Below are 7,373 nucleotides of genomic sequence, written 5' to 3'. Positions count from 1 at the left end.
CGATGTTTACTCTTCCAATCCACGAGCATGGAATATCTTTCCATCTCTTTCTTCTTCGATTTCTCTCAGTAACGTCTTATAGTTTTCAGCGTATAGGTCTTTCACCTCCTCGGTAAAGTCTGTTCCTTGCTATTTTCTTCTTTGTGCGGTGATTGTAAATGGGAGTGTATTCTCAACTTCACTTTCCACTAGTTTGTCGTTAGTGTGTCGAAATGTAACTGATTTCTGTCTGTTGATTTGTATCTTGCAACTCGACTGTATTTGTTGATTATTTCCAGGAGGTTTTCGGTGGATTCCTGAGGGTTTTCTATATAGAGAATCGTGTCACCCGCCAATAGTGAGAGTTTCACTTCTGCCTGTCCGACTTGGATCCCTTTTATTTCCTTTTCTTGCCTCATCGATCTGGCTCAGACTTCCAGGAGTATGCCGAATAAGAGTGGTGAGAGCTGGCATCCTTGTCTTGTTCACGTTCTCAGAGGAATGGCTTTCAGTTTTTCTCCGTTGAGTATGAGGTTGGGCTGTGGGTTTGCCATGTGTGGCCTTCATTCTGTTGAGGTACTTTCCTTCCATGCCCATTTTCTCGAGAGTTTCTATCATAAATGGATGTTGGATCTTGTCCAATGCTTCCTCTGCCTCTATTGAGATGGTCACGTGGTTTTTATTCCTCATTTTGTTAACGTGGTGTGTTCACCTTGATTGATTTGTGGACGTGGAACCATCCCCACATGCCTGGAATAAATCCCGCTGGGTCGTGGTGGATGATCCTTGGGATGTGTTGTATTCGAGTCGTTAATATTTCCCTGAGGATTTTTGCATCGATGTTCATCAGTGATATTGGCCTGTATTTTTCTTGTTCTATGCTGTCCTTGTCCGGTTCGGATGTCAGAGTAATATTGGCCTCGTAGAATGAGTTAGGAAGCTTCCCCTCCTCTTTAATTTTTTGGAAGAATTTGAGAAGGGCAGATATTGAGTCTTATTTGGATGTTTGGTAGAACTCACCAGGGGAGCTGTCTTGCTCTGGACTTTTCTTTTCTGAGAGGTTTTTGATTACCGTTTCAATCTCTTTACTTGTGATTGGTCTATTCAGATTCTCTCTTCTTCTTCTTCTTCTTCTTCTTCTTCTTCTTCTTCTTCTTCTTCTTCTTCTTCTTCTTCTTCTTCTTCTTCTTCTTCTTCTTCTTCGTCTTCTCCTCCTCCTCCTCCTCCTCCTCCTCCTCCTCCTCCTTCTTCTGGAGGAAGATTGGCCCTGCGATAACATCTGTTGCCAATCTTCCTCTTTTTTCTCCCCAAAGCCCCACTACATAGCTCTGTATCATAGTTGTAGAGTTGTAGCTCTTCTATGTGGGACGCCACCTCAGCATGGCTTCATGAGCGGTGAGTAGGTCCACACCCAGGATCCGAACCAGGGAACCTGGGCCACCACAGCGGAATGGGTGAACTTAACCGCTACGTCACCGGGCGGGCCCTCTCTCTTTCTTCTTGATTCAGTTTTGGGAGGTCGCAGGATTCTAAGAACTTATCCATTTCTTCTAGGTTATCATCCTGTCTGTGGGCGTATAGCTTTTCATAACAGTCTCTTATAATCCTTTGCATTCCTGTGGTGTCTGTTGTAACTTCTCTTCTTTCCTTTCTGATTTTATCTATTTCAGTCTTCTCTCTTTTTTTCTCAGTGATTCTGGCTGAGGGTTTGCCCATTTTGTTTATCTTCTCAAAGAACTGGATCTTAGTTTCCTTTCTATTTTATGTATGTATTTTTTTAGTCTCTATTTCATTAATGTCTGCTGTGATTTTTATTATTTCCTTCCTTCTACTGACTTTGGGCTTTGTTTGGTCTTTTTCTAGTTCCTTTAGGTATAGGGCAAGCTTGTTTATTTGAGATTTTTCTTGTTTGTTGAGGTAGGCCTGTTTTTCTATTCATTTCCCTCTTAGCGCTGCTTTTGCTGCAGCCCATAAGTTTTGGTATGTTGTGTTTTCATTTTGATTTGTCTCTAGGTATATTTTTTTAACTCTAGTGAGGGATTACTATTTTTTTTGGGGGGGGGCCTGGGAAACATTTGCCCTGAGCTAACATCTGTTGCTCATCTTCCTCTTTTTATTTACTTCCTCCCCAAAGCCCTGATACATAGTTGTCTATTCTAGTTGTAAGTCCTTCTAGTTCTTCTACGAGAGCCACCACCACGGCATGACTACTGACCAAGGAGTGGCGTGGTTCCACGCCTGGGAACCGAACCTGGGTTGCCGAAGTGGAGTGCACCAAACTGTAACCCCTAGGCCGTCATGGCTGGCCCAACGTTTTCTGATTTCTCCTGTGATTTCCTCATTGATCCAACAGTTGTTCAGTAGCCCGTTGTTTAGTTTCCACATGTTTGTGACACATATTGAGGCCCTGAGCTAACATCTATTAACAATCTTCCTCCTATTTTCCTTTCTTTTCTCCCCAAAGCCCCAGTAGATAGTTGTATGTCATACTTGTCCATTCTTCTAGTGACTCTATGTGGGATGCCACCTCAGCACGGCTTTAAGAGTGGTGTGTGTGTCTGAGCCCGGGATCCGAACCAGTGAACCCTGGGCCACTGAGGTGGAGCATGCGAACTTAACTGCTACGTCACTGGGCGGTCCCCTAAAAATTCTAATTAATGTATGTGATTAGGGGGCCGGCCCTGTGGCGTAGCGGTTAAGTGCTCCCGCTCCGCTGCTGGCGGCCCGGGTTCAGATCCCGGGCGCACACCGACGCACGGCTTGTCAGGCCATGCTGTGGCGGCATCCCACATAAAGTGGAGGAAGATGGGCACGGATGTTAGCTCAGGGCCAGTCTTCCTCAGCAAAAAGAGGAGGATTGGCATGGATGTTAGCTCAGGGCTGATCTTCCTCACACACACACAAAAATATGTATATGTGACTAAAGCTACTAAAAATTAATAAGGGAAACACCTTCATATTCAAGGAAAAGGAAGAAGGGTGTTTTCAGTAAAGACGGTATAAAAAGTAAAGTTTTTTTTAAAAATAACTTTATTTATTTTTCCCCCAAAGCCCCAGTGGATAGTTGTATGTCATAGCTGCACGTCCTTCTAGTTGCCGTACGTGGGATGCGGCCCCAGCATGGCCGGAGAAGCGGTGCGTCGGTGCGCGCCCGGGATCCGAACCCGGGCCGCCAGTAGCGGAGCGCGCACACTTAACCGCTAAGCCACGAGGCCCGCCCGGTCAAGGGTCTTTTGTGTGTTTGCTTGCTTGCCTGTGGATGTTCAGTCGCCCTACTCCCATTTGATGGAGAGGCCATCTTTTTACTCCCGTGGGTTGCTTTTGCATGATGGCCAAAATTCAGTTTTGGCAGGTTTGGCCGGTTCTGTGAAACAATTAATGTTATTATTTTTAACCGGCAAAAGATCTACAACTTTCTTCGTGAAACAATTAATGTTATTATTTTTAACCGGCAAAAGATCTACAACTTTCTTCGTGAAACAATTAATGTTATTATTTTTAACCGGCAAAAGATCTACACCTTTCTTCGTTTTCTAGTTTCAGGGAACAGTTCAACAGGTATCTCATCTCAAACACACGCACGTGCAGACGCACACACACACACTCGCAGCGTGGCCTTGTACGGACGTACTGGAACCTGATCTGTTGAGCGGATGGCTGTGAAGTCTCTTCCCCCACCCCCCACCACTTTCTGTGGGTCTGCTCGCTTGTCACGACGGTAAGGACCGCTGACATCGATGTTCTGGTCGCCACTGGTGCATTTGCACCCACGCTCCCCAGCCCCGCGCGCTGTCTCGGGACTGTGTCGCGGCCCGCGCGGAGGGAGACACGTTCGTGTCTCTTCAACCTCCGTGCGGTCAGGCGTCGCCGTCGTTTCCCCGGCGGCCTCTGGGCTTTGCCTGCCTGCCTTGGGAAGCCGTCGCGGGTTGGAAGTGACGGGATGCGGACAGTTGCTCCGTCGTTCCCCTGTCGTCGTCGTCCTCTGACGACTCGCCCGGTTTCGTTTTGGCGGTGCCCCGCCCGCCGCGTTTCCCTGAGTCCTCCCGGGAGCCCGGGAAGCGCCCGGGAAGCGCTCGGGGCCACCCCGGGAAGCCAGCCGGTGCCGGCAGTCCCGGCGCCCCTGCTGGCGTCTCTGAGGGAATGTTCCCCGTCCCCTCACGGGCGAGCGCCCGAAACACACACGTTTTCCGAGTCCCTCTCCGGCGGCCGGGGTCGCGCCGTGCCGGCTGGGAGCCCCGAGGCGGATGCCCCCTGGCCGCGCCGGGCCGGGAGATGGGACCCGGGGTGGGTCGGGACGGGGTCGGGCCGCCAGGCGGCCCGGCTGCGCGCCCCGGCCGGCCAGGGATCCGGATCCGTCCCGCTGACGTTCGCGCCGGTTGTCCGGTGCCACCTGGCGGCCGCTTTTATATCGTTTCTGTCCTCCGGAGCTCCGGCGACCTCGGCAAGGGAGGTGACTTGGCCGCGGTGACCGAGGCGGAGTTCCGGGAGGCCGGTGGCAGTGGCGGGATCGGTCCCGGTCGTGCCGGGGCGCGGGCGCGTCGTCCGCCGGGCGGAGATTGGACGTGCAGGAGAGTGTGGGGAGGTGGCTGTCGCCGCGCTCCTCGAGGCCGGCGGGTGTGCGGGGCCGCCCGGACGGGTCGACCAGCAGACGCCGGTGCCACTGCGACCCTCGGGGACCGACCGGGGCCGGCGAGGTGGGGGGGCTTCCCGAGCCCGGCTGGCGTCCCCCGTGCGGCCCGGGTCGTCGGGCCCTCCGTGTCACCGGTTTCTTGCTCGCGCGCCGCTCCGGAGGTCGGGGACCGGCCCGGGCCTTGCGGGGAGGCCCGTGGAGGGCGAGACGGCGGCGGCTCGGCCGCGGGCACGGGTGGCTCCGGGTCGTCGGACTCGACTTTTCTCACCGCGTTTTCCGAGTCCCGCTCTGGCGGTGGGGACCGACCGGCCCGGGCCGTCCGTGGTGGCGGCCCGGTCGTCGGAGGCGACTCCGAGGGATGTTTTTCAAGTCCCACTCCGGAGGAGAGCGCGGACCGGCCCCCGCCCTCGAGGGTGGGCCGGGGAGAGGGCGTCCCCGTCCCGGACACGTGACCGCGTGGGTCCGGGTCGTCGCGCTGGATTTCTATCGCCAAGTTTTCCGAAAGCCTCTGGGTCCGGAGGTGGGGACCGGCTCGAGAGGCAGGTGGAGCCCCGGGTGGGGTAGGGGGGCACGTGGACGGACGCCGGCCTGCCCGTGTGGGGCCCGGTCGCCTGGGGCGCCTCTGAGGAATCTTTTTTTTTCCCCAAGTCCTGCCCCGGAGAGGAGGATGGACCGGCCGCCTGCCCTCGAGGGCGAGACGGCGAGGGTGTACCCGGCCGGGCGCGGGTCCCGCGTGCCCCCGCGCCCCCTCTGCCGCCGCACTTCCGGGGTCGACCAGATGGTCGCGGGGGCTCCGGGGCTGGTGGCGATGGGGTGGTGCCGGGGGCCTGGTGACCGGGCCCGTGATCCAAGGGGTGCCGCCGTGATCCGTGGGTGGGCCCCGTCGCCTGGTGCGGCCATTCTTTCGCCCGAAATGGTCGTTTTTCGCTGCCAGATAGGTGCTGACACGCTGTCTCCGGACGTTTGTCGCCTGGGAGTCGTTGGGCCTCTGGACGCGCGTGGCGGGGCTCCGGGCTGTGACCGTGGGGTGGAGGCCCGGTTCTGCCCCTGCCACTTGAGCCCGCCCGCCTGGGCTGGGCCTGCGCGCCGGCTCCTGTGCGTCCCAGGTGTCCCGATCCGCGGTGCCGCCTCCGGTCTCCAGCACCCGAGGGCGGCGGGGGAGGTGGCGCGGGTCCTCTACCCGGTGCGCTCCCCGCCGCAGGCAACCCCGGTGCGGTCGCGACTACCCCACGCCTCGGGCTCCCGCGCCACCGCGTGTCAGGCGTTCACCTCCTGGGGTCGTGGCCCGCTGCTGCACGACTCGGGGGTGGGGGGGAAGCGGTGAGGCTGAGGCAGTCTCTCCCTCGGTGACTGCCGCTGTTCTTGTCGTTGTCTCCGTGAGGCGTGTCGCGCCGTGGTGATCGATGTGGTGATGTCGCGCTCTCCTGGGCCGGGCCTAAGCCGTGCCAGGCGAGGGACGGGCGTTTGTGTCAAACGGGCCCGCTCTTCTCGCTCTGCCCACGGGCCCCTCGCCTCTCCTCCCCACCCGTCGGTGGTGTGTGGAAGGCAGGGGTGCGGAACCCGGCCCGACCTCGCTCTCCCGCCCTCTGCCTTGTGGCGTCGGTGGGGCCGAGGTCTTTGTGACGCAGTGCACACTCCGTGTGGCCTCTCGGCCGCGTCTGGCGAGTGGGCCTCCCCGAGGTGGGGTGGGCCGTGCCGCCGCCGCACCACACGCTCCCCCGGGTGTGTGGGTGTGTGTCGCCCGGTCCTTGGTGGTGCCCCTGGAGCGCTCCAGGTCGTCCGTCAGGTGCCTGAGGCCGAGCGGTGGTGTCGTTTCCCGCTTCCAGCGACCCCTTCGGGTCACCGCTACGATGGTGTGTCTGAGGCGAGACGGGGGTCCAGTCGGTAGGGGAGGCATGCCCGTTTCCCCTCGCGGGGGCGGGTGCCTCGTCGTCCCACCGGCCTGCGGCGTGGAGACTGACTGGCTGGGTGCACGCCGTGTGTCCTCCGTCGCTGGGGCTGGCACGCGGGTGCGTTGAGCGATCTCGGCGGGCCGAGCCAGCGGCATGGCGCTGGCTGTCTTTCGAGGGGTGCCGGTTAGCTGGCACCTCCTTTGGGCTCTCTGCTTCTTTGTCGGTTTCACCTGACGGAAGCTCTGAGTTCCAGGCGTCGCGGGTGCCCCGTAAAGCTTCGATGAGCCCCGTGATGTCAGACGAGAGGAGGAGCCCGTGGAAGCGCGGGCTCGTGGCCCTGACCGCGAACGCTCGGATTTGCCCCGTGCTTACCCATACCGCAGACCCCCGCATAGCCCCGGCACCCAGGAGTGCCCTCGCGGTCCCGACGGGGGACGATGGGTGGGTGCGACGCGCCCTCGGCGAGAAAGCCTTCTCTAGCGATCCGAGAGGGTGCCTTTGGGGTTCCCGGATCCCCCAGCTGCCGCCCCTCCTTCTCCGCGCGTGGTAGCCGGTGGTGTGACCACCGTTTGCGTGTGGGCAGAGCCGCCCTTTGCCTACCGTGGCCGGCGCCTCCCCTCACCGAGTCGGGGGAGGGTCCCGCCCGGCCCGGCCGGCGTCCGGCGTCCGGCGCGGGGCCGCGCGTGCGCGTGGGCGTGCGCGCGGCCCGCCCGCCGCGTGCCCGGGGTGTGGGGCAAGAGCCCCGTCCGGGCGCCGCCCGCTCTCCCGCGGGGAGCGGCTAGCTCTCCGCCCGCTCCCGTGACGAGCCGCAGCCGGTGGTGGTGTGCGGGCACGGTCCGGGGTGCCGCGCCCCGGGCGTGTGTTCCCTCGGG

Source organism: Diceros bicornis, unplaced genomic scaffold (assembly GCF_020826845.1).
Source record: "Diceros bicornis minor isolate mBicDic1 unplaced genomic scaffold, mDicBic1.mat.cur scaffold_638_ctg1, whole genome shotgun sequence".
In the NCBI taxonomy this organism is placed as follows: domain Eukaryota; kingdom Metazoa; phylum Chordata; class Mammalia; order Perissodactyla; family Rhinocerotidae; genus Diceros; species Diceros bicornis.
This window is presented reverse-complemented; position numbering follows the sequence as displayed.